The following is a 17,061-nucleotide window of genomic DNA, read 5'->3' on the forward strand; positions in this document are numbered from 1 at the left end:
TCGCTGCTCATAGTTGCGGTAATGGTGACTGGGGCCTGCTGCGGCAGCTGCGGCTCCTCGCTCCTCCCAGGATGTGATGGTAACTAAGGCCGGGGGCGGCGGGGGGGGGGGGGTGAGGGGGGGCTGCTCAGGGCTCTCTGCGGTCCGCTCTCCGCTCCCGCGACCAGTCGAACTTGCTAACCTCCTTTTCTTTTCTTTCTTTTTTGGCCAGTCCTGGGCCTTGGACTCAGGGCCTGAGCACTGTCCCTGCTTCCTTTTGCTCAAGGCTAGCACTCTGCCACTTGAGCCACAGCGCCACTTCTGGCCGTTTTCTGTATATGTGGTGCTGGGGAATCGAACCCAGGGCCTCTTGTGTAAGAGGCAGGCTCTCTTGCCACTAGGCCATATCCCCAGCCCCTAACCTCCTTTTCTTAAAGATCAGAAAAGTCTGTATTGGCGGGCAGATCCACATCCGTTTCCCTAGTAATCACAGACCTATGCTTGCTTTGGTAGAACTCTGAAGTCTTATTCTCTTGTATCTAATGTCAAACATTCAGACAGTGCTAATTGTACTCAGCAGTCTGTATGATGTACTAATTGTTAGGAAGTTGTAGAAGCAAATCCTTCAGTAGTCAGGCAATTGGACTAAACCAGTGATTACAGAATTTTTTTTTTTTTTTTTTGTCAGCAGTGGGGCTTGAACTCAGGGCCTGGGTGCTGTCCCTGAGCCTGTTTTTGCTCACAGCTATAGATAGCACTCTACCACTTGAGCCACAGCACCACTTCCAGTTTTGATTTGTTTTGTTTTGTTTTGCCAGTTCTGGGGCTTGGACTCAGGACCTGAGCACTGTCCCTGGCTTCTTTTTGCTCAAGGCCAGCACTGTATCACTTGAGCCACAGTGCCACTTCTGGCTTTTTCTATATATGTGGCAATGAGGAATCAAACCCAGGGCTTCATGTATGCCAGGCAAGGCAAGCACTCTACCACTAGGCCACATTTCCAGCCCCCACTTCCAGTTTTTGAGTGGTTAATTGGAGATAAGAGTCTCATGGAAACTTTTCTGCCTTGGTTGGCTTCGAACTATGATCCTCAGATCTCAGCCTCCTGAGTCTCTTAGGATTATTGGTGTGAGCCACTGGCACCAGGCCCAGAATTCTTCTTCTTTTTTTTTTTTAAAATTCTAAGATTCTATGCTTCTGTCAACTCTAAATATGTCTGGGGTTCTCTGAAGATCAGTGGATGAGCAGGCTCTGTTGCTTTCCCTATATTGGTCCTTTATTTTTTTCCCCCCCAGAAAACCCATTGAGGTTAGATCAGTAGCATGTCCAGATGAAAAGATATCATTCTAGCCAGGTGACAGTGGCTCACACCTGTAATCCTAGCGACTCAGGGGACTGAGATCTGAGGATCTTGGTTCAAAATTATATTGATGGTAACTTGATTGCATCTATACCAGCTTTACTTTGCTGTAAGTAGATATAATTTTTCAAAAATGTAGTCAATTCCCCAACATTTATGTTGTTCTTCAAAAGCATCAATTTTCTCAAGGCAACTGATGTTAGGTTTTGTCCCAAACAACCTTCTAATTTCAGCATCTGTAACATAAAGTGGTAGATCTACATGTTTTGTTAGATCATCAGACAAAACATTTAGGAGGTAGTGAACCCTTTTCTCAAGAGAGATAATATCCCGTCTGTATAAGTTTGCAATCATCTGGATTAGTAGTCACTACTGCTCCTCTATCCCAAATTCTGTGAAACTGGCCAATATTTGCTCGGGAAGGTCAAAATGCTGCAACAGTACAATGAAAGGTGTCTAAAGAACTCTTTTTTTTTTTTTGGCCAGTTCTGGGGCTTGGACTCAGGGCCTGAGCACTGTCCCTGGCTTCTTTTTGCTCAAGGCTAGCACTCTGCCACTTGAGCCACAGCGCCACTTCTGGCCGTTTTCTGTATACGTGGTGCTGGGGAATTGAACCCAGGGCCTCATGTATACGAGGCAAGCACTCTTGCCACTAGGCCATATCCCGAGCCCCCTAAAGAACTCTTAAATACTGTGGTACCAGGAATTTTAGTGATTGGTTCTTCTGAGTAAGAAAGATTTTGCTTCTGAAAAAATTTCTGTATCCTAAGTTCACTGATTTCCACACCAACCACAGTGGCCCCAGTCTTCAATCTGTTGCATCTCAACTGCTTTTCCCTAAAGCGGAAATATACCATCATTTCACTCTGGCAATTAAGAAAAGTCTCCAGATGCTTCTTTAACAGCTGATTTCCTTTTTTTTGCCAGTCTGGGGGTATGAACTCTGGGCCTGTGTGCTGTCCCTGAGATTCTTTTTCTCAAGGCTAGCACTCTGCGACTTGAATCACAGTGCCACTTCCAGCTTTTTCTAAGAGTTTTTTGGAGATGAGAGTCTTATGAACTTTTTTGCCCGGTTCACTTCAAAAGTGATCCTCAGATCTCAGCCTCCTGAGTAGCTAGGGTGTGAGCCATTGGTACCCAGCCAATTTCCTTTTTCTTCATGAAATGTAGTGTCACCTCTCACCTACTTGCTTTGCCATTCTTCCAGGGTTATCACTTGGGTCTGATGTACCTCAGAACCAGGGAACTCTTTAATATCAAGGGATGCTTTTGTATCACCTATTGTTTGTGGACCCCTTTGTCCTGCTCATGCTGGGCACCTGGGGAGGTTATCTTGGTCAAGCGGTAGCACACTGTGTCTCTTCACCTGATCCTAACTGTTCAATATATTCACTGCTATCCAGTTGTATGTAGCTGCCAGTGAGTTCCTACATTGCTTTAGCATGTCACCTCACTACTCAACTATTTTTTTTTTTGCCAGTCCTGGGGCTTGAACTCAGGGCCTGAGCACTGTTCCTGGCTTCTTTTTGCTCAAGGCTAGCACTCTACCTCTTGAGCCACAGCGCCACTTCTGGCTTTTTCTGTTTATGTGGTGCTCAGGAACCCAACCCAGGGCTTCATGGATGCTAGGCAAGCACTCTACCACTAAGCCACATTCCCTGCCCATCTCTACTCAAGTATTCTTTTTTTTTTTGCCAGTCCTGGGCCTTGGACTCAGGGCCTGAGCACTGTCCCTGGCTTCTTCCCGCTCAAGGCTAGCACTCTGCCACTTGAGCCACAGCACCGCTTCTGGCCGTTTTCTGTATATGTGGTGCTGGGGAATCGAACCTAGGGCCTCGTGTATCTGAGGCAGGCACTCTTGCCACTAGGCCATATCCCCAGCCCTACTCAAGTATTCTTGACAAGGTCAAAGTGCAAAGAGTGGCTTTGGAATCAGCTAGAGTCTCACGACTCTATGCTCAGCTATGTGACTTAATACCTTTGAGCCCCCCACCCCCCTTTTTTTTTGTTGGTGCTGGTCCTCAGACTTCTCAGGGCCTGGGCATGTTCCTCGAGCTTTTGTGCTCGAGGTTAGCTCTGTTTTATTTATTTATTTATTTATTTTTTCGGTAGTCCTGGGGCTTGGACTCAGGGCCTGAGCACTGTCCCTGGCTTCTTTTTGTTCAAGGCTAGCACTCTGCCACTTGAGCCACAGCACCACTTCTGGCCGTTTTCTATATAGGTGGTGCTGGGGAATCGAACCCAGGGCTTCATGTATAGGAGGCAAGTACTCTAGCCATTAGGCCATATCCCCAGCCCTCAAGGTTGGCTCTGTATCACTTGAGCCACAACTCCATTTCTGGATTTTTTTGGTAGTTAACTGGATATAAGAGTCTCACAGACTTTCCTACCCTGGCTGGCTTTGAACTGTGATCCTCAGATCTTAGCCTCCTGAGTAGCTAGAATTATAGACATGAGCTGCCTGCTAAGCCTTTAAAAAAAATGTTTGGAAATAGTTACTGTGACTAATGGCCCTTCCCCAGGACCACCCTATGGTCTTATCTATCCCATTGATTCAGGCCCCTATCTATAAAATTAAATGAGATATCAGGAAAATCTCTAGCATAAGGACTTTGGGTCACAAAGTAGGCACTCAACAACCGGAAGTCACTGTTTCTCTTCTGTTATAGAAGTAAATCAATCCCATTCATTCATTCTTACTGACAAATTTTCAGATCTATTTCCTGATGGCTTGAAGTTGAGTAACAAAAATGTCAGGATCTTTGGATTCCAATACTTAAAAAAAAATTGTGCTAGTGCAAAATTTGTACATTAACACAAGTATTTTTGCAACTGGCTATGCAGTTGGGGATAGTGCCATCTATGGCTAACTCTGCACAGTGACAATGAAGAATAGATTAATAAAGATGATGAAGAGGAATGGTAATAGCTAGTCTTCCTTTCTGTCTTTTCTTTTTCCAGTACTGGTATTTGAACTGAGAGCCTTATGTTTTCTGGGCAGTCAGGTACTCTTAACAATAGTCATGCTTCCAGATCTCTTTATTTGCGCTTTTTTTTTTTTTTTTTAGTTTTTGTAGTCCTCCCCTCCCCACTCCTTCCTATTTTGTCATCAGGCAAGTTTGTTTATCCTGCCATAAGCCATAAATGCCCTGACCCCCTGTTCTGACAATTTTTCCATTCTTTTATTTTTTTTTTTGCCAGCCCTGGAACTTGAATTCAGGGCCAGAGCACTGTCCCTGGCTTATTTTTGCTCAAAGCTAGCACTCTACCACTTGAGCCACAGCGCCATTTCTGTCTTTTTTTCTATATATGTGGTGCTGAGGAATTGAACCCAGGTCTTCATGTATACGAGGCAAGCACTTTACCACTAGGCCATATTCCCAGCCCAATTTTTCCATTCTTGATCTACATATCTTTCCCTTTTCTAGTCCCCTCCCCCATTTCATTGTTGCCAGGTTTTGATTTATTGGCTTATCCTGCCATTTGTTGTATAGGCCAATTTCTCCACCTGTGAATAACTCTTATTAGAATTATATTATGTGTCTTCCCACAATTATACCATATGTTGGCAACACATTTAAGAGACCTGGTAAAAGCCTTCTATAAGAATCAGTTTTCTGCAAAAAACTTCCAATATTGTATATGTAATAATTATTGTGTGCTACATACATATCCTTTATGTCAGTAAAAGAGATAGCATATATAGCCATGGGCACAAGTTTTTGCCTGCTGAAAGATTGTGAGCCATGTAGCAGTGCTTTTGGCCTTGTCTTCTTAGCACTCATGGCAATCACACCTCAGAAACTAGATGTATGCTTCTGTTTAGAGTATGAATTTCCCAGGGCAGAGAACATTCCTATTTCTCCATTTTATCAGAGCCTCACTCAGTGTATGGCTCTGGGCTGATTCTCTGTAAATGTTTTCTGAATGAATAGGTTGATAATGAATAAATCTAAATCCTGATCTTCATCTTCTTGCTACCCAGATCTACTTTTTTTTTTTTTTTTTTGGCCAGTCCTGGGCCTTGGACTCAGTGCCTGAGCACTGTCCCTGGCTTCCTTTTGCTCAAGGCTAGCCCTCTGCCACTTGAGCCACAGCGCCACTTCTGGCCATTTTCTGTATATGTGGTGCTCGGGAATTGAACCCAGGGCCTCATGTATAGGAGGCAAGCACTCTTGCCACTAGGCCATATCCCCAGCCCCCAGATCTACTTTCATTTCTCCTACATTTAAATTTACTTGATATTTATTTTTTTGTGCCAGTTGTCTTGAACTTAAGGGCCTGGACACTGCCCCTGAGATTCTTTTTGCTCAAGGCTAGCACTCTATCACTTGAGCCACAGCACCACTTCCCGCTTTTTTTTTTTTTTTTGGCCAGTCCTGGGCCTTGGACTCAGGGCCTGAGCACTGTCCCTGGCTTCCTTTTTGCTCAAGGCTAGCACTCTGCCACTTGAGCCACAGCGCCACTTCGGGCCGTTTTCTGTATATGAGGTGCTGGGGAATAGAACCCAGGGCCTCATGTATAGGAGGCAAGCTCTCTTGCCACTAGGCCATATCCCCAGCCCCCCGCTTTTTCTGTTTATGTGGTATTGAGGAATGGAATCCAGGGCTTCATGCATGCTTGGCAAGCACTCTACCTCTAAGCCCTTTACTTAAATATTTAATAGTACCTTTTGAAGTTTATTTTTGACCCTTTAAAATCAATTTGAAATTCTTCTGATACCTATATTTCCCTCATAACAAGGCTTCTGATTAAATGGTAGTAGCACAACAATGTACTCACTTCAATCGTATTCTTTTTATTTTACTTAATTTATTTTTTGTTGTAGGGCTTGAACTCAGGGCCTGGGCACTGTCCCTGAGCTCTATTGCTCAAGGCCAGTACTCTACCACTTTGAGCCACAGTGCCACTTCTGATTTTCTGGAGGTTAATTGGAGATAAGAGTCTCATGGACTTTCCTGTCTGGGCTGGCTTTGAACTGCAATCCTGAGTAGACAGAATCATAGACATGAGCCACCAGCACCTGGCTCAATAGTATATCTATCTATCTATCTATCTATCTATCTATCTATCTATCTATCTGCATTTAAATGACACTCATTGAATGAATGACTCATTGTGCAGTCTAGAGAACTGTGTTTCCAACTTCTATCTATGACACAGTATGAATCTATTTTACATGGTGATTCATTCATGCAATGTATGTTGTGTTTGTATGTATAATGTATTAATGAAAGTTTCTTTTTTAATAATTATCAATATCCTCTTAATTTTAACTCATTCATTAGTGAAAGTTTCTTAAGACAATACTTGATTGCTGAAATGCTGTCTGATATTTTCTATCATGGAATAGTAAATCTGTAATGTAGAAACTGAGTCACAGCCATCCCTTGACTGGCCAGGTGCAGGTGGCTGTTGCTTTCACAGACATCCTGGAACCTCCCCATGAGATGGGAGGCTGTTCACCCAGATGCAAGGCCTAGAGGTGAGATTAGCCATCTTTTGAATTGCAGATGCCTGGCTCTAAGAATAGAGTCAGGATGGCCCTTCTTTGGGGAATATGTAGACACCTTGTATTGTTTAGCCCCGGGGAGCTCTGCTGCTTGTGCTGTGTTTCTGTATAAGGCTTTGCTGAGGCTTGGTGTCCACCCACTGTGTAACCTTTGTCTTTAAAAGCTTGGTGCAAGCTCTGTTCAGAGCCGCAGGTTTTTGCATTTGGCTAGCCTGCAGACTGCTAGCCACTTGCTAGTGTCCCAATAAAGATTCCAAAACTGGGACTTTCAAGATGTGGCTTCTCGGGGCTGGGAATATGGCCTAGTGGCAAGAGTGCTTGCCTCATATGCATGAAGCCCTGGGTTCGATTCCTCAGCACCACATATATAGAAAAGGCCAGAAGTGGCACGATGGCTCAAGTGGTAGAGTGCTAGCCTTGAATAAAGAGTTCAGGGATAGTGCCCAGGCCCCGAGTTCAAGCCCCATGACTGACAAAAAAAGTCCTCATTGTTACTCAGTAAATAAAATTTAAAGCTGGTGAATCTCAATCTGCTTTTGAGAAGTCCTTGTGTTTTGAATACAACTCCTACCCAGAAGACAAGACGTCTACTTCAGCAATGACTAATGTTTAGGCAACTCATAAATGTTTCCACCTTTTCTATTTCTCTACTAGTAAAATGCATAGATGTCAGAATGAAGGAAATTTCTGTCTGTCGTTAAAAAAGATCAGCCATTTTGTGGTAAGAAATGCATCTCTAATTCTTAGTGACTTTGTAAAAGTTCATCTTTTGCTCTCATGAAGTTTGACAAAAGTTTGTGACTTGCTGATGTGCTTGTCTATCTTGGAACTTGATGATCTAGGCTGCTTCTATCTTGTGAACTTCATCTCAACAAATGCAATCCATGACTGTGGCAGGAGAGGAAACAGCTGGAGCTTCCTTTTAATTTCTTTATCCCTTAATACCATGTTAAAGGGTTTAGAGTTCGTATATACAATCTGGTTGTACAATCTGGTTGTTTATCATTCAAACCCACTTTTGCCTCCCTGTGCACCTAGTAAGATGTTAAAAATAAATCACACTTTCTGTCCTTAAATATTTTAAGTCTTGTGTCTGAGGAATCCTTGTAAATGTTTATCTTTGTTTCTTAGGAAAAGTGAAGAAATTAGTCTAATCTCTTGCAGCATAAAAAGTGATTTCCTCCCACAGCAGAATGTGTAGGGGAGATAATAGTTTTCAGCCTCACAGCTATATATTCAAGTCGGAGACTTAGTGTCTGGGTTGTCAGATACAAGCAGAATGATAAAGATAGTTTTCCTGAGCTACATTCAGGAGAAAAAGATAACATTTGCCTTAATTAGACTAGGGATGAAGTCTAGGCCAATGTTTTAAAAGTTGGTAATAAGTCATTCTTAGCCTGATTCATTGTGTCTGCAGTCTCCTTTGATATCTCCAGCAGACGCTTTAGTTCCTTTTGAGTCATGAATGATTTACAGTTGGTGCCATCCTCCCTAGTTTTATCTGGTGGTTTCACAGGTACCATAGAAATGAACAAATATTCCATGGCTGGTGTGGTAGGCACTACCTTTCCTTCCAGATGGTCTTCTGGTGGGCCAGCTGGACCACTTCCAGAATCTTCTTATTACTACTGGAAACTGACCAAACTTCATACATCAGGAAATCTAAGAAGCAGATTGTTCTCCATTGTCCACAATTTTTCTATTCACATTCATATTCCCCTAAGGACCTTAAGTCTTTTTGCCTGTCTATAAGTATTGTGCCCACTTTGTCATTCCTTGAAAAGCTAGTAATACTTTTCTTGGCCATATGTTGGTCTAAATTTGCTTTTCACTATGAATAGAAACAATGTCTTCCTTGGCATGCCTTGGACAGTCTATTGTTTTACTGATTATTTTTGCTATGTATTTTAGAGGCTTAAATTTTTTTAAATGTTTTAAACTCAGAAGCCAACTGTCCTCCTGTTTTCACTTTATGCAGATCTAGGCACATAACTGGGCACTATTATGCAGTCTCCAGAAAACCCACTTATAGGATTGTGGTTAAAAATGGTGGAGGTTGCTAAGTGAAATGAACTCCATTTTATGGAAATGATTGTTATATCACAGTTGTAACTACTTTCAACATCCCATGTGTATCTGTAGCTTCTACTATTGATGATGTTCTTGTATCACCTTCTTGTGATTGTATCTACACTATCTCTGTAATCTTATCTGAGTATATTGGAAACCGTGTATACTGGTATTAGAACTAGGAAATTGAAAGGGAATACCAAAATTGAGAGACACAGGGTAAAAAATGAGAAACAACAACAAAAGCAATACTTGCAAAACTGTGGTGTAAGTGAACTGAACACCTCAGGGGGGGAAAGGGTAAGGGGGAGGGGAAGGGGGGTATGAGGGACAAGGTAACAAACAGTACAAGAAATGTATCCAATGCCTAACGTATGAAACTGTAACCTCTCTGTACATCAGTTTTATAATAAAAACTTAAAATAAATAAATAAATAAATAAATAAAATGGTGGAGGTAAAACTTTGCTCTGGCTGCCTGACTTTCAATACAAATTATCTTTAAGACTCAGTTTCCTCATGCTTAAATAAAGATGATAATATATACCTACAGTATAAAGTTATTTCCAAGTTGAAGAACACTAGTGGTAGAATGCTCAGCATTTATGAGTTCAATCTCAGCAATCTCTTGACTTCTTCCTTGAGCTATTTACCAGCTATGGGAAGTGCCAGCTCACCTGCTGCTTCACAAAATAGGTACTAAGTCTGCATGGAATTGTAAGGTCGACCCCTGGGAGGGCTCCATGCAGATGCCCCCCACCTGTTTAAGTCTGCGCCCAGTACCTGCATTACTTAGGTAACTGGCACACTTGGAGGCAGTTACCTCCTTCTCTGAGGTCACATCCAATCCAACTGGCCATATCTCCCTCCTTTCCCTATATAATCCAGCTCAACACAGTCCCTTTCTCTTTCCTTTCCTCTTTTTCTCTTCTTGCTTCCCCTCTGTCTCTCCACACCTCCATCTTGTGGGTGTGGGCCAGCAGTTTGCTTTCCCCCCAATAAACTCCTTTCTGCCTGAACCATGGGGCAGATTTCCTTTCTGGTGAACCTTACAGGAATGAACACACATCCCTTGAATGTCAGGATTCTACTGTTGAAAGTCACTGGCATTGTGTATATAAGGCATTTCTTAAACTTTACATATCTAATCCCGATAGTAATATCTGTGTACATAACTTTAAATACCCATATAATTTTTTCTTTTGCTGGTCCTGGGGCTTGAATTTAGGGCCTGGGTACTGTCCCTGAGCCCCTTTGTAAGAGCTCAAGGCTAGTGTTCTACCACTTGAGCCACAGAGCCACTTCCTGCTTTTTCTTGGTAGTTTGTTAGAGATAAGAGTCTCATGGACTTTTCTGCCTGGGCTAGCTTCAAACCCTGATCCTCAGACCTCAGCTTCCTGGGTTGCTAGGATTGTAGGTGTGAGTCATTGGCACCTGGCTTACCCATATAATTTATATTCTCTGTCCAAACCATTGAAATCTGTATTCATGGCTTATATAGGGAAAATAATAAGTAAGGTCCCTCTGATGAATAGAAATATTATCCTTCAAGCAATCTCAAAAGAAGCATGATCACTCACAAAGAAAACAAAATAAAACCAGAAACAATGATCATGCAGACTGGTAGTATTTTGCAGTTCTCTTATCTTGTCCTCCTGCAGATAAGGCAGCCTGATTGCTGTCCTAACCAGGAATTACTTGCTCATCTTAATTTCAGTGGCACAGGCACACACTCCCACATGGGGAATGTTTTCTGTTGCCATCCACAGCTTTCCTCAGCAGTTGGTTTGAAACTTAAGTTTATGTAGCCAGCTCCAGCCTGCTAGAATCCTTTTTGTGTCCCATATGACTCAAAGTTAATGATCAAGTTTTGGCAAATAATAATGTCCTGTTAAATTTGAATTTTGAATAAATCACAAATGCTTTTGAAACATGGGAGATATGTTATGGGGTTTGAGGGAGGGGACTTCCCATCCCTCCAAGAGTCCACCACTTAGAGACAGTCTCAAGCAAACAGATGGATTTACTGGGGAAGCAAAAAGCAAACTGACCAGCCAGGGATGCAGCACAGACTCGGGAGCTGAAACTGCGATAGTGAAAAGCAGCCTGACCGGCCAGGGACACAGTGAAGACCCGGGAGCTGCCACCGTAACCCCAAACAGTCATCAAATTGGGGTTTATAAAGGTAAAAATGTAGCACAGATGTAGGGGTTGATGCAAGGGGTAGAGCAAGCAACAAGTTAAGCAAGCCATTTACAGAAACAGAATTTTGGGGTCAGGTTGACCTAATCTACTCCCCCAACATTTCCTACCATGTTTCCCTAGTCAAGATGGAGTCAGCTCTGCTCCCTACAACAATTTATCCTAAAAATGTATTTGTTTAGCCTAGAACACAGAAAACCAAGGGGCATGATCTCTCTGATAATATGACTGTTAACAAAGGGAGACAGAGAGACAGTAGAGACCAAGTCTGTGAAACCAAAAACTGCTTGTCAAATAGTATTCCCCACAGGATTGGGGCAGCGACCCAACAGTATGTAACTAAAACCAAACAATTACTCAACATATAAAGGTAAAAAATTGACCTCTCAGGGGAATACAATAGCTCAAAAGCTATGTATGTACGTTCATATAAGACTACTATCGACATATGGTCTAATATCGACATTACATTTAAAGCCCTAGGTGAACTTTCTTGGGCGTGGCCACGTGGCTACTGTATATGTTCTTGATACATTGTATATTGTATATATGTCTACCTGACCTAGAGAAGGGATAGAAAAACAGGGCGTAAGATATCACAAGAAATGTACACACTGCCCTACTATGTAACTGTACCCTTTTTGCACAACACCTTGTCAAAAAATGTGTGTTCAATTAATAAATAAATTAAATTTTAAAGAATGTATTTGTTTATGAACTTCAAATGTAACTGGGGTTTTATCTGGTAAAAAGACAACCACCAAATAAGTTTTTGTGCTCTGGTGCCTCACATCTATAATCTGAGCTATGCAGGAGTTTGAGAATCATGATTTGAAACTATCCAGGGCAGAAAAATCCCTGAAAATCCATCTCTAATTAACCAGCAAAAGCCAGGCTAGAGGCATGGCTGAAGCAAGCTGAGCTAAAGGCCCTGAGTTCAAGTCCTGGAACTGGCAAAATGAAACAGAACAAAACAAACAGAACAAAACTCCAAATAATTTATGTTGGGCATGGTGGAGCATATGTGTAACATAGCTACAGAACAGCATCATGGTCTAAGGCCAGCCTGGGGCACAAAAGCCAGGAGCCCCAGAACAATAGGTTTGGGGTCAGAGCTCAAGTAGTAACAATATCTACCAAATGTGAGCTCCTACATTCAAATTCAAGTACCAACAGACAAGTAAATAATTCCCAAACTTTGGCACACTTGCTTATTATGTTGTTTTTAGGCATGTATGTGGCTGAGTGGATTACAAACTCTTTGAAAGGGAAGTCCTTCTATAGTCTACCTTTTCTCCTTCATATGCCCAGTGGTTCAAAGCCAGTGTTCGATAAATGAATAAATCCTCAACATGAGCTTTATGCACATTTTCTGATTGCTTCTGATTGCTTGCATTGTTATGCCCAGATTTGGGGTCCCCCAAAACCACCAAGGAGCTGATTCTGATGCAAACGCACGAGTCTTTATTGCAAGCTTGAGCTTGGACTCACAACAGTCACCGACTCAACAGCTCTGGATTGAGAGAGACCTCTGACCCTTCAGTTAGCAGGGTTTATAAAGGTTAAAGTGTAGCACAGATGTAGGGGCTTGGTTCAGGGGGTAGAGTAAGCAACAAACGAGCAAGAGTGGCACAGATGTAGGAGGTTGACACAGAGGGTGGAGGAAGCAATAAACAAGCAAGCCATTTACAGAAGCAGAATTTTGGGGTCAGGTTGACCTAATAAGATGGAGTCAACTCTATTCCCCCCAACATTTCCTACCATGTTTCCCTAATCAAGACGGAGTCAACATCGCCCCTTTTCTTTCAGCCTAGTCAAACCCTTGACTTATTTCGTTTACATTGAGGGGTGTGTACTGGGTGCATAAAACCATCAGTTTTATGGCTCCAATAGAATGTCCCACCTTCTGCTAGGTTGCCTGCAGCTTTCTGCATAGACTGGTTAAAGAAGCACCTCTCACAAGTGCAAGTCTCCACTTTTGTACATTTGTTACCACTGTTTCCATGCCTGTAAGTTATCCTATTTTCCCAAAAGTGACTCTGGTATCTTGACCTTAAAGGGAGCTGATGGGTGAAGATCATTCATCTATAACTTCTTCAGTCTGACTCAGGGGCATTGACCTTGTTTGGTCCTATTCTGCTTCCCAAGATTGAATGAGGCCTTGTGAAGAGGCGGACAGCAAACAAGGCACCTGGGTCCTGTTCTATCATATAGCGCACGCCCCAGGTGAGACCTCCTCCCCAGCAAGCATCTTTTTTTCCTGCTTCAGTAAACCGAATTATCACTGAATTAGAATATAGGCAGTTTGTTCCTGTAAGAATTCATCGTTGCATTCTAGTCTAAGCATGTAGGCCAGGTCAAAGGTCAGGTCAGGGAACCAGGTACCTGGAGGGGCTATCTTAGAAGTGGAGTTCAGAATTTCCGGGTTGCCAAGCTAACAACTTGCCAAGTGAGATTAAGGGGCTGAAGAGGTTTGCATGGCTTAAAGACAAAAAAACGATAAAAACCAACACCACCACCATTATGTCGTTTGGGGGAAGTGGTGCAACTTAAGCTTGGGGGAACAAGAAATGTACCCAAGGCCTAACGTATAAAACTGTAACCCAGGTGAGTTATCTGATCCTATCATTACTGGAAGGCCATTCCTGGGTAGGATGTCTTCTAGCAGCTTCTTAGCTACCAGATGTGCCATCTCATGCTTGGTAGGGAACGCCTCTACTCATCCTGAAAAAGTATGAAAACTAACAAATATCTGTAACCATACTTTCCAGGCTTTACCTCAGTGAAGTCCACTTCCCAGTATGTCCCTGGCTTATCGCCTCTTTGTCTGGACCCAGGGTTTGGTGCTTTCCGGGTTGCGTTTGTCCACTGGCAGGCTTTGCATTTGGCCACAATCTGTTCATTCTTGGAAATGGCATCTTTGATTTTTTAAAATTTTTTTGCCAGTACCTTGGACTCAGGGCCTGAGCACTGTCCCTGGCTTCTTTTTGCTCAAGGCTAGCACTCTGCCACTTGAGCCACAGAGCTCCTTCTGACCATTTTCTATGTGGTGCTGGGGAATCAAACCCAGGGCTTCATGTATAAGAGACAAGCACTCTTGCCACTAGGCCATATCCCCAGCCTAGCATCCTTGATTTTTATTTTTGCATGTCTCATAGGGTCCTGCATCTTCTTGGTGCCCATATGAGTGGAACGGTGCATCTTAAGTAATACTTGCTCCCCCAGTTTCTCGGGGAGAATAACCCTACAGTCAGCCGTTCACCACTCGTGCAAGCACTGTGTCATAGGCAGCTTTTTAAAAAAAGTAATTTATTTATTAATTAAATTTTTTGACAAGGTGTTGTGCAAAAGGGGTAGTTACATAGTAGGGCAGTGTGTACATTCTTTTTTTTTTTTTGTCCAGTCCTGGGGCTTGGACTCAGGGCCTGAGCACTGTCCCTGGCTTCTTCTTGCTCAAGGCTAGCACTCTGCCACTTGAGCCACAGTGCCACTTCTGGCCATTTTCTGTATATGTGGTGCTGGGGAATCGAACCTAGGGCCTCATGTATACGAGGCAAGCACTCTTGCCACTAGGCCATATCCCCAGCCCTGTGTACATTTCTTGTGATATCTTACATCCTGTTTTTATTTCCCTTCCCTAGGTCAGGTAGACATATATACAATACACAATGTACCAAGAACATATACAGTAGCCACGTGGCCTACACCACAGAAGATTTGCCTAGGGCTTTAAATGTAATGTCGGCAATAGACAATATGTCGACAATAGTCTTATATGAATGTACATACATAGCTTTTGAGCTATTGTATTCCACTGAGAGGTCAATTTTTGACCTTTATATGTTGAGTAGTTGTTTGGTTTTAGTTACATAATGTAGGGTTCTGACACAAACCTGTGGGAAATACCATTTGACAAGAAGTTTTTGGTTTCACAGACCTGGTCTCTACCGTCTCCCCCACCCCCTACCTTAACCGTCATATATCAGGGAGATCATGCCCCTTTGTTTTTTGTGCTCTAGGCTTGTCTCGCTCAACATTATTTGTTCAAGTTCTGACCATTTCCCTGCGAATAACAATATTTCACCATTTCTAATCGCTATGTAGTATTCCATCGTGTATAGGTACCATATATTTTGGATCCATTCATCTGTGGAGGGGCATCTGGGTTGTTTCCATATTTTGGCTATTGTGAATTGTGCAGCAATAAACATGGAGGTGCAAATGTATTTTTGATATCTTGGGACCTGCTGTTCAGGATAGATGCCTAGGAGTAGTATGGCTGGGTCATAGGGTAGGTCTATATTGCGCTTTTTGAGAAACCTCCATACTGTTCTCCAAAGTGACTGTACTAATTTGCACTCCCACCAACAATGGAGGAGGGTTCCTCTTTCCCTGCAACCCCTCCAGCATTTGTTGTTGCCTGAGTTCAGAGTATAGGCCATTCTAACTGGAGTGAGGTGGTATCTCAGGGTTGTTTTTATTTGCATTTCCTTTACTGCCAGGGATGTTGAACATTTCCTCATATGTTTCTTTGCCATTTTTATCTCCTCTTGTGAAGTCTCTCTTTAGCTCCTTTGCCCATTTCCTAATTGGTTTACTGGGCTTGCAGGGGCTTAGTTTTTTTTTTGGTTTTTTTTTTGGCCAGTCCTGGGCCTTGGACTCAGGGCCTGAGCACTGTCCCTGGCTTCTTCCCGCTCAAGGCTAGCACTCTGCCACTTGAGCCACAGCGCCACTTCTGGCCGTTTTCTGTATATGTGGTGCTGGGGAATCGAACCTAGGGCCTCGTGTATCGGAGGCAGGCACTCTTGCCACTAGGCTATATCCCCAGAGGGGCTTAGTTTTTTGAGTTCTCTGTAGATGACAGATATTAGGCCTTTGTCTGTTGCTGTGCTGGTAAAGATCCTTTCCCATATGGTTGGCTGTCTTAGTTTGGTGGCTATGTCCTTAGCTGTGCAGAAACTTTTTATTTTGTAGTAGTCCCATTTGTCGAGTCTCTCCCCTATCTGTTGTGCCCCTGGGACTCTATTCAGGAAATTCCTTCCTGTCATAGGCAGCTTTTTGATCCAATCCAAATCTTCTTTGGTGTAAATGGGGATTTCAGGTAACGGTCTCTGCCCTGGGTTGGGCAAGGTGGTGACCATGGCTGGGTCTATTTTGAGGGCCACTCTTTGGGCAGTTTTGTCTGCTAAATTGTTCCCTTGTGCCGCAGGATCTTTAGATTTTTGGTGCCCTGGGCAGTGAACAATAGCCAATTTCTTTGGTAGCCACAGGGCTGCTATCAGTGCTAGAATTTCTTCTTTATTTTTAATAGTCTTTCCTTCAGCCATTAGCAACCCTTTTTCTTTATATATGGCCCAATGGATGTGAGCTGTGGCAAAGGCATAATGACAGTCAGTCTCTTGCCTTCTCCCAAAGTTAGTGCCTTAGTCAGTGCCACCAGTTCTTCCCACTGGGCAGATGTCCCCGTGGGAAGAGGTTCGGCTCATATGACTTCCGTCTGTGTCACCACTGCTGCCCCTGCATACCTGTGGCCGTTTTGGACAAAGCTGCTGCCATCCGTGTACCGAGTGAGTTCAGTGTCTGGTATGGGCTAATCTCTCAAGTCTGCCCCAATACCATGTACTTGTGCCAGGATGTTGGTACAGTCGTGTAGAGGCGCTCCCACATCTGGGTCAGGAAGCAGGGTAGTGGGGTTCAACCCAAATGGTGCCTGGAAGAAGATTGTGGATGGGTTTAACAACAAGCTCTGATAATGGGTGAGCCTGGCATTGCTGAGCTGGCGGTGAGGTGGTTGTTCCAGGATCCCTTCAACAGCACGGGGCGGGGGGTGGGGGGAGGTAGTTATACGTAGTTCTTATCCCAAAGTGAGCTTATCAGCATCCTTGACTAGCAAGGCAGTAGTGGCTATCATCCGCAAACAAGGTGGCCACCCAGCTGCA

General features: G+C 43.3%; 1 pseudogene; it reads right to left on the reverse strand.

Annotated features, from left to right (window-relative positions):
- Window positions 1–1,288: 1,288 nt before the first annotated feature.
- Window positions 1,289–16,678, reverse strand: LOC125360596 (annotated as a pseudogene).
- Between the last annotated feature and the right edge of the window lie 383 nt (window positions 16,679–17,061).

Source organism: Perognathus longimembris, chromosome 12, assembly GCF_023159225.1.
Source record: "Perognathus longimembris pacificus isolate PPM17 chromosome 12, ASM2315922v1, whole genome shotgun sequence".
NCBI lineage: Eukaryota > Metazoa > Chordata > Mammalia > Rodentia > Heteromyidae > Perognathus > Perognathus longimembris.